The 25537-nt window shown below is 43.1% G+C and overlaps 1 protein-coding gene across 19 annotated transcripts in view; it reads left to right on the plus strand.

The window, feature by feature from the left end:
- Positions 1 to 25537, plus strand: part of SGMS1 (sphingomyelin synthase 1) — a 324117-nt gene that overhangs the window by 103490 nt on the left and 195090 nt on the right. For 3 of the 19 annotated variants that reach the window (XM_027528956.1, XM_027528958.1, XM_027528957.1), the window contains exon 1: positions 6159 to 6280. The exons of the other annotated variants lie outside the window; for them this stretch is intronic. The gene's annotated coding sequence lies outside the window, so the exon portion shown is untranslated. Of the gene's footprint in view, positions 1 to 6158; positions 6281 to 25537 lie in introns of those variants that run through there. 19 annotated transcript variants of the gene reach the window in all.

Genomic DNA, 25537 nt, shown 5'->3' on the forward strand with positions numbered 1-25537 from the left:
GACAGTGCTCTGGGGGCCAGAGGGTCACTGCAGTGTCTGGTTACGATTGTGAACTGGAGGTGGTCAGGGCAGTTCTACTCGCTTTGCTCTTTTCCCCAGCAGCCCCTGAAAACTACCTAGGGATTGTCAGTTTCTGCTGTGCCCCATGGTGTACTGTGTTAGCAGGAATTGGATTGAAACCTTAGTTAAAATAGAGTGGAAGCAATTTTTTTGTGACTCCAACTTGAGGTACCACAAACCTCCTGGTACTAAGCAGCCTGGATCTGGGGTACTCAAAAGTTTTTAGCAACTAGCATCATAATGGTAGCACTTATTGCACATATATGAGCATAACAGAAAAACTGTAAGTGAAACTGATAGGAAGGTTTGTCCCTATGTTAGTTTCTGAATACATTTCAGATCATCACCGGTGGTTCTCCAAGCAGGATATCCCTGAGACTTGCTAGGTGTTTCAGGAGGCAAAAGTGAGCTTGCCCGTAGCGCACTTCCCTCTTTAGGGGGTTTACAATCACATCCATATGGTGGCAGAGGTTAGGGTGCTGATTCAGCAAAAGTCTTAGTTAAAAGCCACGTGGTCATTCATTGCAGCAGCTAGCAGTTTTGAAAACATGGGCTGGAATATTTTTCTGATGCTTTAAAATAAGAACAAAACAGTTGTTTTAAGATGGCAAAACAATGAGTGTTTTGATTTGGCATTTCCTGCATTGACTAATCACTATATGTAAACGATTTCTCTGATCAGGAGGCTCCACTAGCCAAGAGCTGTGCCTTACTGTATTTTTTCATCAGCTCTTTAGCAAGCCTGGGCCCAGGAGGCATTTCAGGCTTGTAGCCAGCCCTGCCAGGCCTTCAAACACTCTTTGTTGCCTCTTGCACAGAGGGCCCCAGGGTGTTTTGGAAGCCACGTGTGACTTTAAGGAAAAGATTAGCAAGAGGCAGAAGCACGTACTAGCTGCTTTTGGGATTTTTGCTTTCACTCTCATTTCTGACTGATTTCCAGGCTGACTCCCATAGCAGCTGTTGCGTGCACTTGCTCCTTTTTGAACTCCTGGCCTCCCCTAGCCCAGCCCATGGCAAATGCCCTCAGAAACGAAGCCCTGGAGGGACTTCTCTGGTGGTCCAGTGGTTAAGAATCTGCCTTCTGATGCAGGGGACACGGGTTCGATCCCTGGTCTGGGAGCTAAGATCCCACGTGCCATGGGACACTTAGGTCCCCACACCACAACTAGAGAGCCTGTGTGCTGCAGTGAAGGTCCCCTGTGCCGCAGATAAGACCCGATGCAGCCAGCAAATAAAATGCTTTTTAAAAAAGAAAGAAATGAAGCCGTGGGGACAGAGCCTGCCCTCTGCCTTCCTCCTCTCCGCCACAGTCTAGCTGCCATTCTCCTGGCAGGTGCCACAGCTGGGCTGGTCCTGAGCTTCATCGGGTACAGGTGTGTCTTATTTCTTCCTCCTCACACATCTCCCTTGTCCTGCCCTCCCCTCTGTCAGGCGTCCAAGCATGCTGCTGTTCCATTTCGCTGCCCTGTTGTACGATTCTTGAAATGGGTCAACTGTCCGATGCCTCCAGCGGTGTCTTTCACATTCAGACTCATTCATTCCCTCACAGCCACACTTCACACATTATAATCTGACAGACGTGCCTTGAATATTCAGAAAACATTTACTGACCACCTCCTGTGTACACAGCAGCTGTGTGCAGAGGCCAGGAGATAAGAGACGAATCAGACGCGTTGTACTGTTGGTGGAGAAGGGGAGAGAAATGTGGGAGCAAATAGTGAGAGACGACTTCTAGTAAGAACATGGACTAGCTATAGTGAGGACACAGGGGGAGAGGGAGCAGCTTGGTCCCAGAAGGTGTGTAAGTATGGCCCCGAGACAGGAGAAGAGGGTCATAGCAGCCATCAGCCGGAAGCGGATGGGGCGTTCCTGTGACTCAGCCCCTTCCCAATGGGATGCCACCGTGACTAGCCTAGGGCAGGGGGACACCTCTGTAACGAAAGGATCTCTAATGGTGGATTTGGCTCACTGCGGCAGAGGGTTGGAAAGGAATTTGGGAGGCTGCAGCTATCCCTAAAGTAACAACATGGGTAGGCTTTGACCTAAGAAGGTGAATGGTCCTTGGTACAGTTTCTCAGAGATGGAGGACTTCCTTATATTCTTCTTCTTTAAGAATTTGTTGGTTCTGTACTCACTGTTTAATGGCCCTGATATTTAGATGCTGTGTTTTTTGTGGGAAGACCCCATAAATACTGAGTTTCAGGATGAGCGTAGAATACAAAGACCTCCCAGTCCAAACCAGATCGTGTTTTACTTCTCATTCATGGATAGTACTTGCCCCGGTTTGTAACTGTGTGTGTATGTAAGTATGTCTCCACTCTTAAGTTCTTTTAGGGATGAGAACTGTTGGTTTCCTTTTCAACCTTATGTCCATATTGCCTCCACTGGGCTTGGCATATAATAAGGAAAGAATGAACAGGGCAGACACCCAGCCTGAAAAGTGAACCGAAAAGTCAATGGTGGGGTTTGCACAGTGAAGCCTGAGAATAGATAATTGACTTTTTTTTAAAATTTTTTCAGATTGAAGTGTGGTTGATGTACACAGGTGTACAACATAGTGATTCACAATTTGTAAGGATTATACTCCATTTATAGTTATTATAAAATCAGTGGCTATATTCCCTTTGTTGTGCGGTATATCCTTGTAGCTTATTTTATGCCTTAGACTTTATACCTCTTAATCCCCTACATACCTTGTGCCCTCCCCTCTTCGCTCTTCTCACTGGTGACCACTATTTTGTTCTCTATATCTGTGAATCTGTTTCTTTTTCCTTTTAAATTTTGGATAACAGAGTTCTAATTTGGTCAAGGAAAAAGGGCAGAAGAAAGTCATCGTTTACTGAAGTCCCTTCCAGCAGATGATGTTTACAGAACCAAAAATGTCTTTTCAAAATAGAATGTGCTTAATGGAACAGATATATATTCTGATTATAGTAGTGCTTATATGAATCTATACATGTGATAAAATACTATAGAACTGCACACAAAAGAAAGGGGCAAGAATTGAACATGTCGAAATGAATGAAATCTTAACAGGATCTGTATTTTGGTTAACAGTATTGTACCAATGTCAAGTTCTTGCTTTTAATACTTTTATTATGGTCATGTAAGATAAGAGGTGCATACATGGGAGCTCTCCACTATTTTTGTAACTTCTGTATGAGTCTCAAAGTATTTTGGGAATTCCCTGGTGGTCCAGTGGTTAAGACTCTGTGCTTTCACTGCTGAAGGCGAGGGTTCAATCCCTGGTTGGGGAACCAACCAAAAGCTGTGTATCACGGCCAAAAAAACATTATTTAAAGGCAAATAAAAATAGATATTACCAAGTCCTGGAAAAGATACTGAACAACTTGAACTCTCTTGCGCTGCTGCTGCTGCTGCTAAGTTGCTTCAGTCGTGTCCGACTCTGTGTGACCCCATAGACGGTAGCCCACCAGGCTCCCCCGTCCCTGGGATTCTCCAGGCAAGAACACTGGAGTGGGTTGCCATTTCCTTCTCCAATGCATGAAAATGAAAAGTGAAAGTGAAGTCGCTCAGTCGTGTCCCACTCTTAGCGACCCCGTGGACTGCAGCCTACCAGGTTCCTCCGTCCATGGGATTTTCCAGGCAAAGTCCTGGAGTGGGGTGCCATTGCCTTCTAGTGGGAATGTAAAATGGTACAGCCACTTTGGAAAACCTGGTTTTTTTTTGTTTTTGTTTTTTTTTACAAAGTTAAATATGTACTAAAGGAGATCAGCCCTGGGTGTTCTTTGGAAGGAATGATGCTAAAGATGAAACTCCAGTACTTTGGCCACCTCATGTGAAGAGTTGACTCATTGGAAAAGACTCTGATGCTGAGAGGGATTGGGGGCAGGAAGAAAAGTGGACGACAGAGGATGAGATGGCTGGATGGCATCACCGATTTGATGGACGTGAGTCTGAGTGAACTCCAGGAGTTGGTGATGGACAGGGAGGCCTGGCGTGCTTTGATTCATGGGATCGCAAAGAGTCGGATACGACTGAGCGACTGAACTGAACGGAACTGAAATATATACTTAGCATGCAAGAGAGCAATTTCACTCCTAGATTCTTACCCCAGAGAAATAACCTCTGTTCACACAAAAACCTGTAGGCTAATATTTGCAACAGTGTTATTTATTTTATTTATTTAGTTTGGCTGCTTGCAGGAACTTAATTCCCTGACCAGGGATTGAACCCAGGCCCTCAGCAGTGAAAGATCAGAGTTGTAACCACTGGACCACCAGGGAGCTCCCAACAGCTTTATTTCTAATTGCCCATGACTTGAAAAGACTCACATGTCCTTCAGCAAGACAGTGGATAAGCAAACTGGGCACTGATGAAATATTACTCAGTACTAACAAAGAACAAACACAACTAACTGGATGAATCTGAAATGCATTATGTTATGTGAAAGAAGCCATGCTCAAAAAGATACATTCTGTGCATGATTCCATTTATATGACATTCTGGAAAAGGCAAAAGTAGGTTCATCTAGTCAAGGCTATGGTTTTTCCTGTGGTCATGTATGGATGTGAGAGTTGGACTGTGAAGAAGGCTGAGCGCCGAAGAATTGATGCTTTTGAACTGTGGCGTTGGAGAAGACTCTTGAGAGTCCCTTGGACTGCAAGGAGATCCAACCAGTCCATTCTGAAGGAGATCAGCCCTGGGATTTCTTTGGAAGGAATGATGCTAAAGCTGAAACTCCAGTACTTTGGCCACCTCATGCGAAGAGTTGACTCATTGGCAAAGACTCTGATGCTGGGAGGGATTGGGGGCAGGAGGAGAAGGGGACAACAGAGGATGAGATGGCTGGATGGCATCACTGACTCGATGGACGTGAGTCTGAGTGAACTCCGGGAGTTGGTGATGGACAGGGAGGCCTGGCGTGCTGCAATTCATGGGGTCGCAAAGAGTCAGACACGACTGAGCGACTGATCTGATCTGATCTGATAGGGTTAGAAAAAAGACCAATGGTTTCCTGGGGCTGGGAATTGGGGAGAAGCTTGACTTACAAAGGTTATAGGGAACTTTTACCTGTATCTTAACTGTGGTGATGATGACATGACTATATGCTTTGGTTGAAACTTAAGGAATTGTTACCTAAAAAGGATGGATAACTGCATGTAAATTATATCCCAAAAATCTGACTTTAAGATGAAAACACCACCAACAACGAAAGTGAATAATGAATGATGTTCTTTAGCTTAAATACTCATGAAGGGTTCAGTGGCTGTCACTTGCCCATGATTGGATAAAGATTTGTGAAGTCATTGATTACAGTGATGTCTTGTTCAAACTCCAAAGTGTAGCCTCTTTAGTACTTTGGCCTCTAATTGAGCAATGGAAATAGCTATGACTATAGAGATGGGTGTTCTAATATTTTTAAACAGAATGCTTTGGGGAGATTAAAACAAAAGCTTCTGACTCTTGCTTTAGCAGATCCAGTCTTTAGTGTGTGAACATGTAATCAATTGTTGCTCTATCTCCTTTCCTGGCTTCTTTGCTGTTAGAACAGTCATTAATGGAGTAGACTTACATGCATTTTTAGATTGTTTTAAATATAAGCTATAACAACTGGGCTGTGATTTTTTTTTTCCTCCTAGAATGGATGATACAATATTGTATGGGGAAAAACCCAAGTTTTGATTTGGATAGGAAGAAGGAAGGCTTATTTCATCACTATAGCCAGTATAATTTAAATATAACTCGCAAATGTTGGTAGCAGGAATTAGAAGATTCAGACTGAAAATTCAGTGGAGCTCTGAAGCAGTATCTCTTAATAATCACCATCTTCTGTAAATCAAAGTCAAAATTTGATTTTGAAGGAAGATTTAACTCTGAACTCTTTGCTTGATTTGTGGAGTTGAAGGATATAACTTCTCCCTTTATGGAACAGATAGCTGGATAATGCATGTGAGATTGCAGCAGTCTTTTCCCAGTAGAAGACTCCTTGTTAATTTAAAACCGGGACTTACTAGGTTGGTTTGGATTTAATGCAATCCAGTATTTCAGTGGAGCAAACACTTAATCATTAACCACTTGTGATGCCTATTATGAGGGTTGGGTTTGCACAGCCAAATAAGCCGCAAGCCCTGTTTTCAAGGAGTTCGCCATCCAGCGTGGTCACCTGAGCTGTGTACAGCCCCCTTAAGTCCAGCTGCAGGAGAGACCCCCTAAGGAGGAAGCCCTGACCTGGGATGCGTCGCTTCAGTTGAGCCTTGTAAGTAGACTTTTGTTTGGGCCTGAAAGAGAGCACTCGGTTTTTCAGGCAGGATGAGCCAAGTGCCATATGAAAGCTTTTGTGATCAGGGAATCATCATATTGAAGCAGGGTAAAGAATTTCTTCTCTTTCTTCCCAATTATTCAGACTAGAATATAGATAGATATAAATACCAGAAAAAATATATAAAATTATACTAGAAATACTGGAATACTAGAAGGATATAAAATTATAAGTAAATTACCCCTTTTAGTCCTCTATTAGTTTCTATTGCGGGTATAATTAATTTTTACGACAATGTTACTGTTTTGAAACAACACAGATTTATTATCGTAATGCTTCTTTAAGCCAGAAGCCCAACATGGGTCTCACTGGGTTAAGATCAGCATGTCTTGAGACTTGGCTTTTCCGGGTTAAAATCTGCATGTCTGAGACTTTCGAGAGGCTGCCACTGTTCTTTGGCCCGTAGCCTCTTCCTCCATCTTCTCTCTGACATTTATTTGTAGTCAAATCCAAGAAAGGGTTTCTGATTTTAAGGACCCATGTGATTAGATTGGGGCAGCCTGGATAATCCAGGATACTCTTCCCATGTCAAAATCCTTAATTTATCACATCTGCAGAGTTAGGTAACATAGTCACAGGTTCTGTCCACAGGATGTGGACATGGGGCCATTATTTTGTGCACCATATCTGCCTACCCTTATTCCTTTTATTCTCCCCACTGGTAAATTATTTGGATACCAAAGCAAGCATAAACATAATGTATTTATTTATGAAAGTGAAAGTGTTAGTCACTCAGTCGTGTCTGACTCTTTGCAACCCCACGGACTGTAGCCTGCCAGGCTCCTCTGTCCACGGGAGTTCTCCAGGCAAGAATACTGGAGTCAGTAGTCATGCCTTCCTCCAGGGGATCTTCCCAACCCAGGGATCATACCCCAGTCTCCTGTGTTGCAGGCAGATTCTTTACCTTCTGAGCCACCAGGAAAACCCATACCTTAAAGTACTTTCCTCTTATTAGCACTCACTGAACTGTCTCGTTTATTCCAAGTGCTGTAATTGAATTCTGCTGCTGCTGCTGCTAAGTCACTTCAGTCGTGTCTGACTCTGTGCAACCCCATAGACGGCAGCCCACCAGGCTCCCCCGTCCCTGGGATTCTCCATTCTAGTGAGCAGATATTACTTTTTTTTGAAGATCACAATTAATGCTGGAGGGATCATCTTTGGACATATATCTTGATATTCTTTTCTGCACACATTCGTAAGGAAAATATGAATATATGTGGGTTGTTAATTTTGAAAGAAGATTGTAAGCAATTAATAAAATGGGAAAAGAAAAGGAATACGTGATACAAACGGAAGTTCTCTAAAAACATTGAAGAAGGAAACGAGCATTAATTTGTGGTTTATTATATGCCCATCACCATGCTAGCAGATGACTTCCTTTTTGCCACATCATGTTCCATGGTGATACCAAGAGATCTGTTGTTAGCCCCAGGCTACTGATGAGGGAAATGAGCAGTAGAAGCTCGTGTAACTTGGTCCAGGTTGCGGCTCCGGGGTCCACATCACCCTGCCTCCCCAAAGACAATGGGGACCCCTTCAAGTTATACCCCCTACAGCTCAGTCCTCAGATGTGGGCAGCATACCAAGTGGTGACTCTTCCGACACCCTTAGATTGTTTAACTCTTTGAATATTTGAGGTGCCCTCATGTGCATTCTCACTTGCACTTAAAAAAAGGTCTCAGGGAATGAGTGACCGCAGTTTTAAATCTGGCATTGCTGCCACACAGCACCCTCCAGGGACTTGTGTGTTGTGACCAGTGGCTCTGGCTGGGCAGCGGGGGCTCCTGACAGTGGGCGACCTTCAGGACACTCAGAGAGTCGCCCTGATGAGTTCTGCTGTGGGGGCTGACGTGGGCTGCACCCTATTCTGGGCTGAGATGGGGGTCCCTGTTTCCATGGGACCACTGGTCTGGAGGCCTGGTTGGAACAGAAGTTCTCCTGGGACTCCCACTGCGGGGTGTTCACAAGTTGGGGTTTGACCCTCCTGAAGATGGCATGAAGCCTGGTAGGGCTGCTTTTCCAGAAGAGCTTCCAAACACCAAGCACGTGTAATTGCTGCCTCCGTCCAGCCTGGCAGGGCCATGCTGGCTGGTAACCAGTGTGATGCCAGGCTGTTGGCTGTTTGCCGGCTCACTTGGGAAGAGGGCAAGGGCTTGGGTTCCATGGTACATTGACCTGGATGTGGTGATGGTTTTGCTTCTGGGGTCATAAAAATCAGGAGGCTGTTTCAGGGTGCAGGTTCGGGTTCCCTGGTTCAGGTCTTATTCCTGAACTTGCTCTTATACAGAAAGAAGCGTGATCAGTGTATGCAAAATTGTTTATCGCTTCTCCAGAGTGAACAGCGTTTGATGAAGGGATGTCAGAACTGCTTGCTTTTCAGCCTGTTTAGCATGGCTCCAGCTGGCCTGGGCCCAGGGCCTCTGTGTTCCTGGGCTTCTGTCGCTTAGAAGAGCTGCATGGTGGCAGGAGACAAGGGGCTGCTTGTGTGCATTCCGACCAGTGGCAGCTGCAAGAGAGGAGAGTGATAAAGTCCTTCTGTTTTGCTTTTGCTCAACTCTAAAGGCTACTTTAGGGTTTTTATAACATTACAGCATTCCTTAGGAAAGCTTGACTTGGGACATTTATGCTGAGGGTTTTAGGGATCTTTTGTGAGGAGAGGTACTATCTGTCAGAAGGACAGCGGGGATGGAACTCTCGGCTGCCTCTAGCTACCATCAAGCTATGTGATCTTGTGCCAGTCACTCCCCTTCTCCGGTCCTGTAAGCTGGGGAACTGGGACGAGAGCAGCCAAGTCATTCACACTCAGAACCAGCACTCTGGACACACTTGGTGCTAGGACACTGTGTCCCCATTGACATGCTTAGCTGAGGATTTGGAGCCTGAAAGAGCTGCTTCTGATGCCCGGGTCGTGCCACTTAGACCTCCATGAGCCTGAGCAAGTGACGTTATTTCTTTGGTCTCCTTGATCAGATTGGGGATAAGTCACTTCGATCATGGGGTGGCTGCCAAGATTCAGTTCAGTTAAGTGAGGTGGTGTGTGGGGAAGGCACTCTGCCAAGGGTCTAGTACCTGGTTAGGGTGCAGCTCAGGGTAGCTGCCCACCGTTAGCTGTGAACTGTTTGGTATATGAGGGGCTTGTGACACTGTCCTTTTACTGCTTGTCACAGAGCGAGTGGCTCCCATTAGCTTTAATTAAAATGAAAAAATTCTGATAACTGTGAACCAGCGGTTCTCTGTTCCCAGGGTTCTCTGTTCTTTGCTGTTACTTTAATTTGCTCCTTGAGGAGTCCTGTGTGGTCTGAGGAGTGGGCTCTGCTTAACTGGGCTTCCCTTTAGGAAGACAATTTTATAACATGAAACAAAACTAAAAAAACAAACATGACCCAAATGGCTCCACTCGGGACTTCTCAGTTTGCAACTTCATTATTTCAGCACGGCCTTTTCATAGTTCCTAGCTTTAGTCATGAGAAGACAGGTTTGTGAGGCGTAGATGATGGGGTGGAAAAATGCAACCCCGTATTTTTCTTGAGAGAGAATACAGAGACGTGTGAGGAAGAAGGCTTCACTTGCCAAATATGTATTGAACTCCGCTATTTTTAAGGCATTTGGAGATGCAAAAGTGAATTCAACTGATGTGGTCCTTGTCGCCATAGAGATTAGTTTATTGGAACAGGGCAGCCATTAAATTATAGAAATAATGATTTAATTATAGTTGTGATGGTGCCGGGGGAAATGCAGGGTATAATAAGTGGGCAATGTAGGATTGCATGTGATGGGAAGATCAGAAAGTCACCCTGGGGCAGTGGCTTCCAGTTTAAGGTCCGAAGGATGAGAGGAAAGTGTGCCAGGGGAAATGAGGATGCGTCTCCCCAGACAGAAGGAGCACAGCGGCAAAGGCAGAAAGGAGCGAGGCTTGTTAGAGAGACTGGAGGAAGGCCAAGGGGGCTCAGAGGCTGGTGCGCTCTGGGGACAAGGATGTGAATGATTTGGAGAGGTAGGCAAGGGCTGGACTGTGCCATCAGGCCTGGGCATCCAGGATCCAGATTTTTTTATTCTAATTTTTATTTTATATTGGAGTATAGTTGACTTACAGTGCTGTGTTAGTTGCGGGTGTATAGGAAAGTGATTCAGTCATACTACGTATACATAAACATTCTCCCTGATTCCCTTCCCATATAGGTCATTACAGAATACTGAGTGGAGTTTCCTGTGCTCTAGGGTAGGTCCCTACTGATTATCTGTTTTATGTATAGCAGTGTGTATATGTTAACAGGATCCAGATTTTATTCCAAAGAGCAGTGGGAAGCATTGAACTAGAAAAGGGCCTTGATGTAACTGCATATGTGTTTCCAAGCGGTCACTCTGGTTTCTTACTGGAGCTTAGATTTTTGGGGATAGGAACACAGAAAATATGGGGATACCAGTTTGGAAGCTGCTGCAGCCATCCAGGTTTATTACGACGTCCTGTTCTCAAGTGGGGAATGGAAATGAGTATTTAGGAGGCGCAGCCCACAGGACCACCTTGATTGACGGGATGGGGAGATGCGAGGGAAGGGAAGGAGCCCAGTGCAGTTTCTGTCCTGAGCATCTGGGAGAAGGGTAGTCGTATCTGGGCAGATAGAAAATTTGGGGAGATTGTGGTTTAGGCGGGGATGGAGGAGTGTCTGCTGGACACAGTTCCCCTTCTTTGGGGATGCACTCCCCCTCCATTTCCCTGAGGCCTCTACTCAGACAGCCCCTTGTTAGGGAGACCGTTGGAGACCACTGCAGCAGTCCTCCCCGTAACACCTGTCACCGTCTGGCAAACTGCTTATTTTCTTATTTCTTTAGAGTATATATCCTCTTAAAAGGATGTGAGCTCCTTAAAGGCAGTTTTTTGTCTGTTTTATTCTCTGTTGTGTATCCATAGCACCCAGAACAGTGCCTGGCATACAGAAGGCCCTCAATAAATACTCACTGAATGAATCAGGAGTATTATTTCCATTCTGGTTTTTTATATCCTGTTTAAACTTGAGTGACTTCTAATTAACCCAAGCCCAGGAAAACGTATAGGGACACTGTTCATTTGACATATCAAGTCTTTTTTTTTTTTTTAATCTAGGCAGGATGAGTAGAAAATTTTGATTCTCTTCTTTTTTTTTGTTTTTAGTGTTAAAGTGATAGAAGAGGGCAGTTATGAAAATATTTGAACATCATACCTTTTTTTTTGTTCTTTACAAATCAGTATAAACATCTAGCCCTCCATCTGATATACTGTTCAGATTTGGGGGCTAAATTATAGCATTTTGTAATTCCTCTGAGCTTATTATGTTTTGGGAGGGGTGCGGTCATTGACTTTTTGATTACATCTTTTCGACTTGCTGGGGAAAGGTATGGAGACCAGGATCCAAACGTGCTTAAAGGCGAAATCTGAGGGCGGAACAGAATAAAAACCTTTTGTTAGAGATATTGCTGGATCCCTGGATCTCTACAGGGCTGGTAGTTTGAAAGTACTAGCAATTCGTAAATAGTTTCCTAAATCTTTTTTACTTTGGGTTCTAAATCAGTTGCTACCACTTGTAAACAGATTCTCTGCTTGTAAAAGAAGAGGTTGTACATATAATGGTTAAGGGTGCAGCTGTTGGAGTCACACCTCTATTTGAATCCCTCCCCACCCTCCCTCCCACCATCATTTGCTAGCTTGTAACTTTGCACAAGTTACTTAACCTCTTTCTTTAAAATGGATATTACCAAAATTGTATTATTATTTGAGGAGTTAGGAGAAGACAGATACTCATTATTGTTACCATTTATAAGCTTAACATGATTGATGGTATTACTAAATGGGATTTAAATGTAGAAGTATCTTAAAGAGAACTAAGTTTTATAGAGTATAATTGACTCAGTTCAGTGTTCCCCAGACTTGCCAGAATGTAAGACTCTCCTTGAGGTGCTTGTGAGAAATATAAATTCTCAGGCACCTCCCAGTTTTACTGACTCAATCTCCAGAGGAGGAAGCCTGGGAATTTTGCTAGGTAGGCAGGGCAGTGACATGGCCTGGATTTTGTGAGACTGCCATGCTGTGTGCTGTGCTCAGTCACTTTGGTCATGTCTGACTCTGTGACTCCATGGACCGTAGCCCACCAGGCTCCTCTCTCTACGGGGGTTCTCTAGGCAAGAATACTGGAGTGGGTTGCCATGCCCTCCTCCAGGGGATCTTCCTGACCCAGGGATTGAACCCACGTCTCCAGCAATGCAGGTGGAGACTGTCTTTTCTTTCTGATATTCTGTTTAGATTCTAGATGTGTGTTTATACTTGTAAGAATCTGTCCCAATTTTGAGACAGGAAACGTCACCATTTATATATGCCATCTTATTCAGAATCTTCTTTCTAATCAAAGAAGACATAACATGCTTCTGGGTTCCAAGGAACACGAGAGGCTGTATAGCTACAAATTAGCCATGTTGGTATAAGTTACTCAGCTTTCTTGGCTACCTTTCTTTCTCATTACAAAACCTACCTGATCTTATTAATCTGCTCTGTGAAATATACGCAGGGACATGTTTAAGTATCTTGGCAGCCTTCTGTCCTCCAGAGTCTCTAAGGTCTCAGTTATTCCGGGCTGTCGAAGTGGCAGTGACCATGGATGCTGTGTCTGTGCATGGAGGCGACCCCTGAGCTTTGTTCAGTGGAGGCCAAGCCCGAGGAGCTGTTCTTTGCTCCCCTGAGAGCTGGGAACAGGAAGGAACGTTGCACTCCACTGCACTCAGGACAGTGTGTTCTTAATCAACTGTTCTGGAAAAACAGCATTTTGTTGTTTTCACACAAGCCTGCAAGTTCATTTCCCTTCTTTGGCCCAGGCATTAATGAATCAGTGACAAAGGAAGATGAACATCTGAAACTTTTTATTCTGAAGGCTGAGCTTTCTACAGGCATCACAAGTGGAGTTGACACCTCCCTAAGGAATACAGGATTCTCACTGTCTTGAAGGTGGTACCTCCCCATACCGGGTAGAACTCGGGGTAGCTGTTGTCTCACAGGAGTCTATGAAGCGTAAAAGAAATTTCTTCTGGGACTTCCCTGGCAGTCCAGTGGTTAAGATTCCATGCTTCCAATACAGGGGGCGTGGGCTCCATCCCTGATGGAAACTAAGGTCTTCACCCCACGTGCCGCACAGCATGGACAAAAAAAGAAAAATTAGTAAAGAATTTTCTTCAACAGCCATTATTCATTATGGTCATGGTTTCATATTGATATTGATTCATCAACTATCAATTCATATTGATAGTTTAATTTCAGGTTGGGCTTAACTGTATCTTTCTATTTACATTATTGTGGGAGAAATTGATTTATGCTGAGAATCTTATTTGGATGATAAGTTCATTTTCTGACCTGTAGCAAATCAATCCACTGTTTGTAGATCTTGTTAAAATGAAAAAGTTGACATACATTTATGAATTTGCACATTGCTACTTCCTTAGAAAAAGCCTGTGAGTTCTTAAGGACACCTACCTGGATGAAGTGAAAGTTGAGGATCTGGAGGTTGGTAGGAATAGGAAAGGCATTTCTTCTTTTCTTTTCCATCCTAGTAGTCTCGGCGGACAAAACTTTCTATCTGCACAGTATTAAGTAACAGAATCCTGAAATTTTAGTGAATTTAAGAAGAGCTCATTCGGGAAATGTTGTGAAATGTGGGCAGATCTTTGTCATTCTGTGGGCAGACCTAAAGGACTGAACCTTCCCAGGAGGACAGGCAGGAGGCGGGTCCGTGTGCAGGTGAGTTTTCCTTCTTCTGTCCTGTGGGCTGATAAGAGGAAGCAGAGCTGAAGTGGGGACTCCCCTCAACTCCCTCAGGAGCTCGGTTATGGGATGAGTCTGGGCCTGCAGCTTTCTTTCCCGACTTCTCTTGCTGTTTCAGCTTTTTTTTTTCTTTCCTCATCTGAAATCATCTTTGTGTGGGGAGAGGCTGGAGGTGGAAATTAAGAGTCTTCTTTTTCACAAGGAGTAGAGATGATTACCCAGGTAAGTGGTATTCTAATCAGCCATAGTCACAGATTCCTATCTTGTCAGGTAAGAGGCGTCTCAGGGAGGAGGAAGTCTGGGGAAGGCCCTCCGGCCCTGTTGACAGGGAGGAGGCAAGGCCCAGGGCCTAAGCCAGGCATTTCTAAAGTGCAAATACAGCATGTAATAAAGACACTGTCTACAAAGCCAGACCTCTGTTTAAGCAAATTAAAAACCAACCAACTCTGCCTTTCCTCCAGCGAATATACATATAAACAACAAAAATGGACAACGATGCAAGATGTGCAATTTTAATTTTGTTAAATAACCCTACTTAAAATTGCAATTATTTATATAACTATGTGTAATAATTTAAGAAATAGTCCTAAGGGTTTTTTTTTTTGTTTTTTTTTTGGCTAGAGTTTTAATGATACCATATATTTTAACATCTTACCACATTGTCTCACCTTGTAACATAGGAACCTGAGGTTCCTATCCTACCCTTTTTTTGAAAACTCCTGTGGTACTGAATAGAGAACAGAGCACCTTATAAGTACTTAGAGGCGACTTGTTGAATTGGACTGAAGCATGACTCAGTCCATTTATGTAGGTGGAATTCTGCATTACTTGCTTGTGGGTGTTCACATATTCATGATGTTTATTTACAAGCTGTCTAAGCTAAAGAAATGCCTGCTAATTTTCTTAGTTTGTGTGTGAATCATATGGAATTATCTCTGCAAATTAATTCCTTTAATTAACCCAGAGAAGAGGGAAAAAATCAAACATTAAGTTTCATTAAGTGCTCTGCCTGCTGCTGCTGCTAAGTCATGTCAGTTGTGTCCGACTCTTTGCGACCCCATAGACGGCAGCCCACCAGGCTCCGGTCCCTGGGATTCTCCAGGCAACAATACTGGAGTACTCCAGTACTTTTGCCTAGAAAATCCCATGGACGGAGGAGCCTGGTGGGCTGCCATCCATGGGGTCGCTAGAGTCGGACACGACTGAGCGACTTCACTTTCACTTTTCACTTTCATGCATTGGAGAAGGAAATGACAACCCACTCCAGTGTTCTTGCCTGGAGAATCCCAGGAACGGGAAGGTTAGTGGGCTGCCGTCTATGGGTCGCACAGAGTCGGACATGACTGAAGCGACTTAGCAGCAGCAGCAGGGTAATTTAAAAATGTAACGAAGTACTCTTGGATATAATACAACATTTTGTATAAAATGTCTACAACGAAAAGCTATAAGTAAGAATGGTAGTCTGTGGACAGGTTTCCTTCCTTCTCTCTAGTCCTCAGTATTGAAGCATGGGTCCCGGAGACATGCTAGAAATGGACAAGAAGAGGGGTTCCTCCATGTGAGTGAGGGGTGCAGGAATTAGGGGCACATTGAGGGAAGCAGAGATGTTACTGCCAGCACATAACATGGTGAGAAGATGACAAGAGATAAATGTGGCAAGGCTGGGGCACTCCTCCAGGTTCCTGGATGTCCGGAGAGCATGGTGCTCTTTGGATTTTAAGCAGGAAGGAGCAAGGTGCAGTTTCTGCTTTAGACGGTTCTGCACCTTTTTGGATCCTGGGCTCAAAGCCACAACAGCAACACCGGCTCAACTTACTCTTTCTCCAGTCCTGCCTGCCTGTCTCGGCTTTATATCCTTAGAAGCACTTGTGACCAGGGTACACAGTGTATGCTTTATTTATTTGCCCATTATCTGCCTTTCTAACTAGAATGTAAGCCTCCTGAGGGCAGGGATATAATTCTTTTCCCAGTGTAGCATCTCCAGTGCCACCACCATGCCCAGCAGCTGGCAGGTGCTCAGCAAGTGACTATTAACCAATCAAATGTAAGGGTTGGTTTCTGTAATCAGTGTCATTGTTCTCCTCACAGATTTAATAACTGACTACAAAAGGAAAAAAAAGTAGTAGTTCAGTGGGGAAACTGGACAACGCTGTAAACAAGGAGTCAAAATCCACCAGTCATGGCTTCCCATGTGGCTCTAGTGGTAAAGAACCTGCCTGCCAGTGCAGGAGATGTAAGAGACACAGGATTGACCCCTGGGTCAGGAAGGTCCCCTGGAGGAGGGCATGGCAACCCACTCCAGTATTCCTGCCTGGAGATCCCATGGACAGAGGCACTGATGGGCTACAGTCCATGGAGTCGCAAAGAGTCAGACAGGACTGAAGCGACTGAGCACGCGGGAACTCGCACATAAAAAATAGCGAGTGTCACATGTCTCTGGGTGTCACACCCCAGTCAGGAATCCAGATCCAATCATGAATAAACACCAGAGAAACCTAAATTGAAGGATATTCTCTAAAAATTATTGGCATATGTTTCTCAAAGATATCAATGTCCTGAAAGACAAAAGCTGAAGAACTGTTTCTGTTTAAAGGAGACTAAAGAGACCTACGAGTTAAATGCATTTCTGATCCTATGCTGGGTCCTGGGAAAAAGAAAACTTCTGTGAAGGACATTAGGATATTTGATGAAAGCAAAATACGCAAGGGGAGAGGGGACAAACTGTGAGCTAGAGTACTTCTGTTCAGCTGAACTCCGGATGAATTGTCAGGATTCAGAAGCTGCGTCTCTGGGTGCCCTGTGCCGTGCCTCAGGACCCAGGGCAGCAGAGGAAAGATCTAAGAGAAGGAGCCCTGGCGTGGGATTCTGGAGACCTGGCCCTGCTACTGAGCTGCTGGCCCATGGTTTCTTCTCAGAGATTGGGGTCCTGAGGCTCAGAGACTCTGGCCGCTACAGAACTTTGAGTCTGAGCAGCAGACTTAGTCCCAATGCTGTGAACTCCAGGCAGGCAGAGGTGATAGGAACACCTACAGGTCAACTGTGGCCGCCTCTGCGGGTGGGATTCACAGTGCAAAAACCAATAAAGAAAGAAAAAATAAGCACAGTGACCTCACAGGCTGTCTTGTTTGTTAGCATTGACGTTCTTATTCTTACTTGTCGGTGTCTTCTTGGTGGTCAGATCATAGTGAAAACTCAGAGGGAGGTGGAGACACAGAGAAAAGCTTAGGATTCAAAACATACAGCTTTGGGGAGAATGTATGGTCTTTTTGTCATTTAAAGTAGTGAAGCTAATTGCAGGGATTTATTTTATAGGGCAATAACTTCAGCCCAGTTCCTTCTACCTGACTCTAGTGATCACTGAGAGCCAGTGACAATAGTCATTGACCATGAGCCTTTCTAGGATTAAAGAGTTTGTTGAAAAATCAGCTGAGATCACTCATTAAATCTTAAAACACCGAAGAAAGAGTTAAAAATTATATGCCCATATGCATTAATTTTTGAAGCTAGAAAATAATTTTAAAACAGTTTAAAGTAATAATGGTTGTGGGCCCCGGTGGTCCAGTGGTTAAGACTACCTTCCAGCACACGTTGTGTGGATTCTATCCCTGGTTGGGGAGCTGAGATCCCATATGTCTCTAGGCCAAAATACCAAAGTATAAAAATCAAAAGAAATATTGTAACAAATTCAGTAAAGACTTTAAAAATTGTCCACATCAAAAAATCTTTTAAAAAATTGAAATAAGGTAACAGTGGTTGAAACAGAATTTGCTGGTTTAAATCTGAACTAATAAACTGAAATAAATGCCATTATCAGGGCATCCCAGTGTTTTGAACCACTTGTTTGGGTGGGTGGGAGAAAGAGTCTAGTATGAGTTTGTATTAGCCAAGATGCAGAGATGACGACCATCTAGAAATCTGAAGCCAGTAACATAATTAAGGTTTTGGAGTATTGTTTTACCTGAATATTTCTCAGTGGAGTATATAAAGAAAGTAAAATGTACAAATTTGAAGGAATAATTTAAAATACATTTATAATATTGATGGAACCCAAATCAGAACCCTTTATAGATATCAGAAGTGTTAATAAATGTAAAGTCCTTAGAATGCCTAATGTACATGTGCACACGCCCTGAGCAGTCTTGAAGTGTTTTGATGATGAATCTGTACCCTTTTGATTTGACTTTTTTTAAAAAATTCATTTCTATCTATTTGACTTGCTTAAATTTGAAGTGTGCATACATCATTTCCACCTGCTTTAGGTTCCCAAGTGTTTTGTATGTTACTGTAATTTATCAATAAGTCAGTGGAAACATATCTAACTATAAGTGGTTATATGATTTCTAAGTCTTTCTCTCAGGTCCTGTGAATTTAAACAAGAATCCAGATAAAGATGTAAAGTAAAAAATACTTAGAGATGGGACTTCCCTGGTGGTCTGGTGGCAAAGACTCCATATTCCTAATGCAAGGAGCCTGGATCTCTGATCAGGGATCTCTGATCAGGAACTAGATCCCACATACTGCAAGGATCCCACATAATGTAAGGAGCCTGGATCTCTGATCTAGTTTGATCTCTGATCAGGAACTAGATCCCACATGCTGCAGGTGAAGATCTTGCATGCCACAACTAAGATCTGGCAGAGTCAGATAAAGTAAATAAATTTTTAAAAATACCTGGAGAGGCTTCAACAAGTAAAGTTTGTTTTTTTAAAATATAGTGTGCAAATTTAGCCTAAGCCATACTTCAGAAGATAACCATTTGGCATTGACTCTTTAATTAAAAGAACAGAGAAAAAAACCTTATCTCACACTGTACTTCCACCTTTTTTGTCTAACTGGATGAAGTATACTTTGAACAATGTGACAAGTTATTGGTACTGCTTTCTCAAGTTTTGGAAAGTGCATTTTGGGGCTATGCTACTATTGCTTAGTTTCTGATATCCTGCCTGCACTGGAGAAGAATATTTATGTTTATATATTTATATATAAGACAACTGCTTCCTTGGCCACAGTAACACCTTTGAGATTTGAGGAGTAGATGTATAAATTGTGTACAACAATACCTGAATAAACGAGGAAAGGCTAGGCATATGTAAAAGGCAAAATAAAAGATCTTTTTGTGACTTAACTTTTAGTAAGTATTCTCAGTATTAGTATTACTACTAGTATTAGTAGTATTCTCATAATAACAAAACCTTCCTGCTCCTTATCATCATATGTCGTTCATTTAGTGTTTATTAGGTGCTAGGCACACGCTAATGTGTACTTTATACAATTTTGTGATTCAGTTCTCCCACAACTGTAAGAAATGAATATAGCTTCATTTTACAGATGAGAAAACTAAGATTCAGAGGTGGTACTTTCCGTACCTCAGAAGGGGCAGTTTCAGATTTTAATACAAGGTGGTTTTTGTGTCCAAAACTTTCTAAATCTTAGATGCTTTATTATAGTTACCTCTCAGAAGATGAATATTTAACATACACACGAGAATCAGATTTGCTAACATTCTTAGCAAACTCTATAGGTGGGAAAAAAGTTAATTCAGTCAACCATTTTAGAGTTAAAAAAGTAAAGGATTGCCATTAGGATGCTACTATCAAGAAAGAAGAAAGGAAAAAAAAAATCCACCCAGAAATTAACAAGTGTTGACAAGTATGTGGAGAAATTGGATCCCTCGTGATTGCTAGGAATGTAAAGTGGTGCATCTGCTTTGGAAAACCATATGGTAGTTCCTTTAAAAAATTAAAAATAGAACTAACATATAATCTAGAAATCTCAGCTCTGGACATATACCCCCCAAAGCATTAAAAACAGGGTCTTGAAAAGATTCTTACACACCCATGTTCATAGTAGCAATATTCACAATAGCTGACAGGTAGAAGCAACCCAGATGTCTATCGATGAGTGCATGGAAGACAAAATGTGGTAGAGACTCACAATGGAATATTACTCATCCTTAAAAAGGAACGAGCTTCTGACACATGCAACAACATGGATGAACTTAAAGACATCATGCTAAGTGAGATAAGCTAGTTGAAAGAGGATAGACATCATATGATTTCACTTATATGAGGTACCTAGAGTGGTCAGAATTGTAGAGACAAGGTAGGAAGGTGGTTTCTAGGATCTGGAGGGAGGAAGGAATGGAGTTATTGTGCAGTGAGAACAGAGTTTCCGTCTGGGTTGATGAAAAAGTGCTGGAGATGGATGGTGGTAATGGTTGCACAGCAATGTGAATGTTCTTGATGCCACTGAACTTGACTTAGATGTGGTTAAGATGGAATGTTATTTTAATTTTATTTTAACATAACATTTTATGTTATGTGTATTATATCACAATTGAAAATAATAGTGTGAAAAAAGGTTGGGGGAAAGAGTGAAGTGACTGCCAGTGAACTCTTCCTTGTGAAGGATAAAAGGGATTTTTATCTTAGTCACATATATCGCAGGTTAAGTTATCCCAGCCCACTGTAACAGCATTCACTGGAAAAGCAAGGGTGGTGGAAAATCACGGAGATGTTGAGTTTTATTTCCCTAACCCCCAACTTGCTTGAAGCCTTCATTCTCTTCATCTTATCCAATGCAAAATGAGTTAGACTTTTCTTAGAAATTGAATTCTTTGGAGGGTGGTATCAGGAGATTTTCACTCTGAGTACTTTACCAGCAGCTCTCTCAGCCTGAGAGGTAGAGCCAGGGGCTCCCATTCAAATAGATAAATGAGATGCTTCTAGAAGTGAAACTTGTAACCGAGAGTTACATACTCTTGAGTTAGGCCTAGTTTTAGATGGTAGATGGATGGATGAATCATCTAGTCTGAGCAGGTCAATTGAACGATGTGGAATTTGACTAATATCTGTTTACTTTAGGTTTATTGTTCAGAGTCTCACTGGTTCTATTCAATTCCAAAAGTTTAACATGATGCAACAGTGAAGCTGGTTTTCCTGACTTCCAGCTTTCTATGGTTGTGAGAACTGTAATACTTGAAAAGAGGGGCCTTGACATTTCTTGTTGGTTGACAGCTATGAATGCAGGTGTCTCGTGGTGAATGGAGCTCACAGTCTAGCACAGAATGGTCCTTATTTGGCATCTTCTGATTCATAGGTGGGAAAAGTTTGATCAAGTATTGGGAGCATCTGGCACAGGCCTTTACCGTCTCTGGGAGGAGAGGAGTATGGGTGGAGCCAGAGTGCCCGGAGTTAAAGGGCTCCCTGGAGAGGTTTGCCCCAAGGCTTCTGGGCTTTTAGCAAACAGGGGCTGTTATCACTTTTCAGTGGGGAGAGGAGGGTAGATGTAGCCAGGATGATTGAATCCCTCCGTGCTTCTTTCCCTGTATTTATTTTTTATTTTTTAAACTTTCTATTTTATATTGGAGTATAGCCAGTTAACAATGTCATGATAGTTTCAGGTGGAGAGCAAAGGGACCCTGCCATACGTATCCATGTATCCATTCTTCCTCAAGCTCCCCACTTTGAAGGCTACTTATACTGCTGGATAGAAACTAGAATTAGGAATAGGGAATTAGGGAGACCAAACAGGAGGCTTCTGCAGGATTGTATACAAAGATGATGGTGATGATCGTAGCTGACACACATAGAGGGCTGCCGCTGCTGCTGCTGCTGCTAAGTCGCTTCAGTCGTGTCTGACTCTGTGCGACCCCATAGACGGCAGCCCACCAGGCTCCCCCGTCCCTGGGATTCTCCAGGCAAGAACACTGGAGTGGGTTGCCATTTCCTTCTCCAATGCATGAAAGTGAAAAGTGAAAGTGAAGTCGCTCAGTCGTGTCCGACTCCTAGGGACCCCATGGACTGCAGCCCACCAGGCTCCTCCGCCCATGGGATTTGCCAGGCAAGAGGACTGGAGTGGGTGCCACTGCCTTCTCCGACATGGAGGGCTACCTTGTGCCAAAAGCCCTACTTGTCTCGTCCTCGCTCTGTGACCTATAAGTAGGTCTATGGCATTATTGGTACCATTTCACAGATGACAAAATTCAGGAACAAAGAAACCAGTCTTTTTTTTTTTTTTTTCCTTTAAGATCACACAGCTTGTGTTGAATGGATCCAGGATGGTGGGAACTAGGAGCTGGTGGAGAGGAGCTGTTTTCATTCTTCCAAAGCCACGTATCACCAGAAACGTAGTGTAGGAAGGAGCAGAGACAGTTGATTGTGTTTAAACTAGGGTTTGGAAGCCATGTGCATCCCTGACCACATCTCTTCCTTCTAGGGATAGATGACAGCTGTTGTCCAGGATCAACCAGGTTGGCCTGAGTTTTGGGGAGGAATGGGCCAGGTAGGGGTGTGGACTGGAGCTGTGTGCTCCCAGGTACCTGGCTGCTTTTCTGGGTGTGGCAGTGGTGGGGTGATGGGCGAAGTGTGGGGGTGCTGGCAGAGCACACAATGTAATTCTGATTGATGAGTGAGCTCTTTATTTGTGAGTGAGCTGTTTATTGATGTGAACAGGTTCTGTCAGTCCCCTAGGCATTTGGTTGCGAGATAACAAACAGTCAACAAGCTGTGGAGTGCTTTTTGTAATGTTTGCTTCATGGAAGACTGTGGCATTACAACCTGTTCCACAAGAGAGGCAGCAAGAAATTCAGAGGCATTTGAGTTATTTATACCAGAAAACAAACACGGTCTTTTCAAGTGTTTTATAGGCCTGTTTCTTGTAGGGGTCTGTGGAAATTGTTTATTTCGTCCCTTAAAATTTAGGAAAGGCGGTTAGCAGTTTTATAGAGAAGCAGCAAACTCTAATTTTCCACTTTGTTTTTAAAAATCTACCTGCCTTGGTCATGCTTATTGTTTAATGTGTTGGCTTTAGTATTAAAGGAAAACTGACAGGTGGGGAGCATCTGCTCTTTTGCTTTAAAAGTTAAATATATTGTTTCTTTTTTAATTAAAAAATGAAATGCAAAAACTTCTCCTGATAGTCCTGTGGTTAGGACCTGGTGCTTTCACTCACAGGGCCTGGGTTCAGTCCCTGGTCTGGAAACTAAAATCCTTAAAGCTACATGTTGTGGCTAAGCACCCACCGCCCCCAAAATAAAACAAAAAAATTAAAAATAGGCACATGGTTTTAAAAAATTTCCAAAGCAACATAAAAGGATAAAAGAAATCCTCCTTTCATGCTAGTCCTCCCTTGCCTTTTCCAGAGATAGTTTCAGTTTTTTGGGGTATATTTTTCATGTATGGGCTATGCAAATACAAACATATCCTACATAATAAAAAACAATAGAATGGGAAAGACTAGAGATATCTTCAGGAAAATTAGACATACCAAGGGAACATTTCATGTAAAGATGGGCACAGTAAAGGAGAGAAATGGTATGAACTTAACAGAAGCAGAACATATTAAGAGGTGGCAAGAATACATAGAAGAACTATATAAAAAAGATCTTCATGATCCAGATAACCACGATGATGTGATCACTCACCTAGAGGCAGACACTGGGAGTGTGAAGTCAAGTGGGTGTTAGGAAACATCACTACAAACATAACTAGTGGAGGTGATGAAGTTCCAGTTGTTGAGCTATTTCAAATCCTCAAAGATGATGCAGTGAAAGTGCTACACTCAATATGCCAGCAAATTTGGAGCACTCAGCAGTGGCCACAGGACTGGAAAAGGTCACTTCTCATTCCAATCCCAAAGAAAGGCAATGCCAAAGAATGCTCAAACTACTGCACAATTGCATTCATCTCACATGCTAGCAAAGTAATGGTCAAATTCTCCAAGCCAGGCTTCAACAGTACGTGAACCATGAACTTCCAGATGTTCAAGCTGGATTTAGAAAAGGCAGGGGAACCAGAGATCAAATTGCCAACATCCACTGGATCATCGAAAAAGCAAGAGAGTTCCAGAAAAATATCTACTTCTGCTTTATTGACTACACCAAAGCCTTTGACTGTGTGGATCACAACAAACTGTGGAAAATTTTTAAAGAGATGGGAATACCAGACTACCTAACCTACCTCCTAAGAAATCTGTATGCATAAGAAGCAACAGTTAGAACTGGACATGGAACAACTGACTGGTTCCAAATCGGGAAAGGAGTATGTCAAGACTGTATATTGTCACCCTGCTTATTTAACTTACATGCAGAGTACATCATGCGAAATGCATGCCTGGATGAAGCACAAGCTGGAATCACGATTGCCGGGAGAAAAATCAATAACCTCAGATATGCATATGACACCACGCTTATGGCAAAAAGTGAAGAAGAACTAAAGAGCCTTTTGATGAAAGTGAAAGAGGAGAGTGAAAAAGTTGGCTTAAAACTTAACATTCAGAAAACTAAGATCATGGCATCTGGTCCCATCACTTCATGGCAAATAGATGGGAAACAATGGAAACAGAGACTTTATTTTTTTGGACTCCAAAGTCACCGCAGGTGATGACCATGGCCAAGAAATTAAAAGACACTTGCCCCTTGGAAGAAAAACTATGACCAACCTAGACAGCATCTTCAAAAGCAGAGACATTACTTTGCCAACAAAGGTTTGTCTAGGCAAAGCTATGGTTTTTCCAGTAGTCATGTATGGATGTGAGAGTTGAACTATAAAGAAAGCTGAGTGTCTAAGAATCGATGCTTTGAACTGTGGTGTTGGAGAAGACTCTTGAGAGTCCCTTAGACTGAAAGGAGATCCAAGTAGTCCATCCTAAAGGAAGTCAGTCCTGAATATTCATTGGAAGGATTGGTGCTGAAGCTAAAACTTCAATACTTTAGCCACCTGATGCTAAGAACTGACTCCCTGGAAAAGACCCTGATGCGGGGAAGAATTGAAGGCAGAAGGAGAAGGGGACATCAGAGAATGAGATGGTTCAATGGCATCACCGACTTGATGGACGTGAGTTTGAGCAGGCTCCAGGAGTTGGTGATGGACAGGGAAGCCTGGTGTGGTGAAGTCCATGGGGTTGCAAAGAGTCGGACATGACTGAGCGACTGAACTGTATTACTGTAACTGTATCCTGCATAAATATACACACTATTCAGTGCTTTGCTGTTTTCTTTGTGTAATATTATACTTTTTCAAGATGATTTTGTGTCATCACATATAAATCTATCCCGTTTGTTTTAATAGCTATATAGTTCCAATGAATTGAAGAGCCAGAATTTATTTACCAGACCCCATTGAAGACCTTGGGCTTCCCTGATGACTTGGTCGGTGAAGAGTCTGCTTATGATGCAGGAGGTCCAGGTTCGATCTCTGGGTTGGGAAGATCCCCTGGAGAAGGGAATGGCAACCCAGCCCAGTATTCTTACCTGGAGAATTCCATGGACAGAGGAGCCTGGCAGGCTACAGTTCATGGGGTCGCAAACAGTCGGACATGACTAAGCAACTAACATACTTTGAGACCTTAATGCCTTTAGAACTAATATTGAGAGGTATATCCTTCTGTGTCCTCATTATTTCTCACTCTGTGAG

This window comes from Bos indicus x Bos taurus, chromosome 26, assembly GCF_003369695.1.
Source record: "Bos indicus x Bos taurus breed Angus x Brahman F1 hybrid chromosome 26, Bos_hybrid_MaternalHap_v2.0, whole genome shotgun sequence".
Taxonomy (NCBI): domain Eukaryota; kingdom Metazoa; phylum Chordata; class Mammalia; order Artiodactyla; family Bovidae; genus Bos; species Bos indicus x Bos taurus.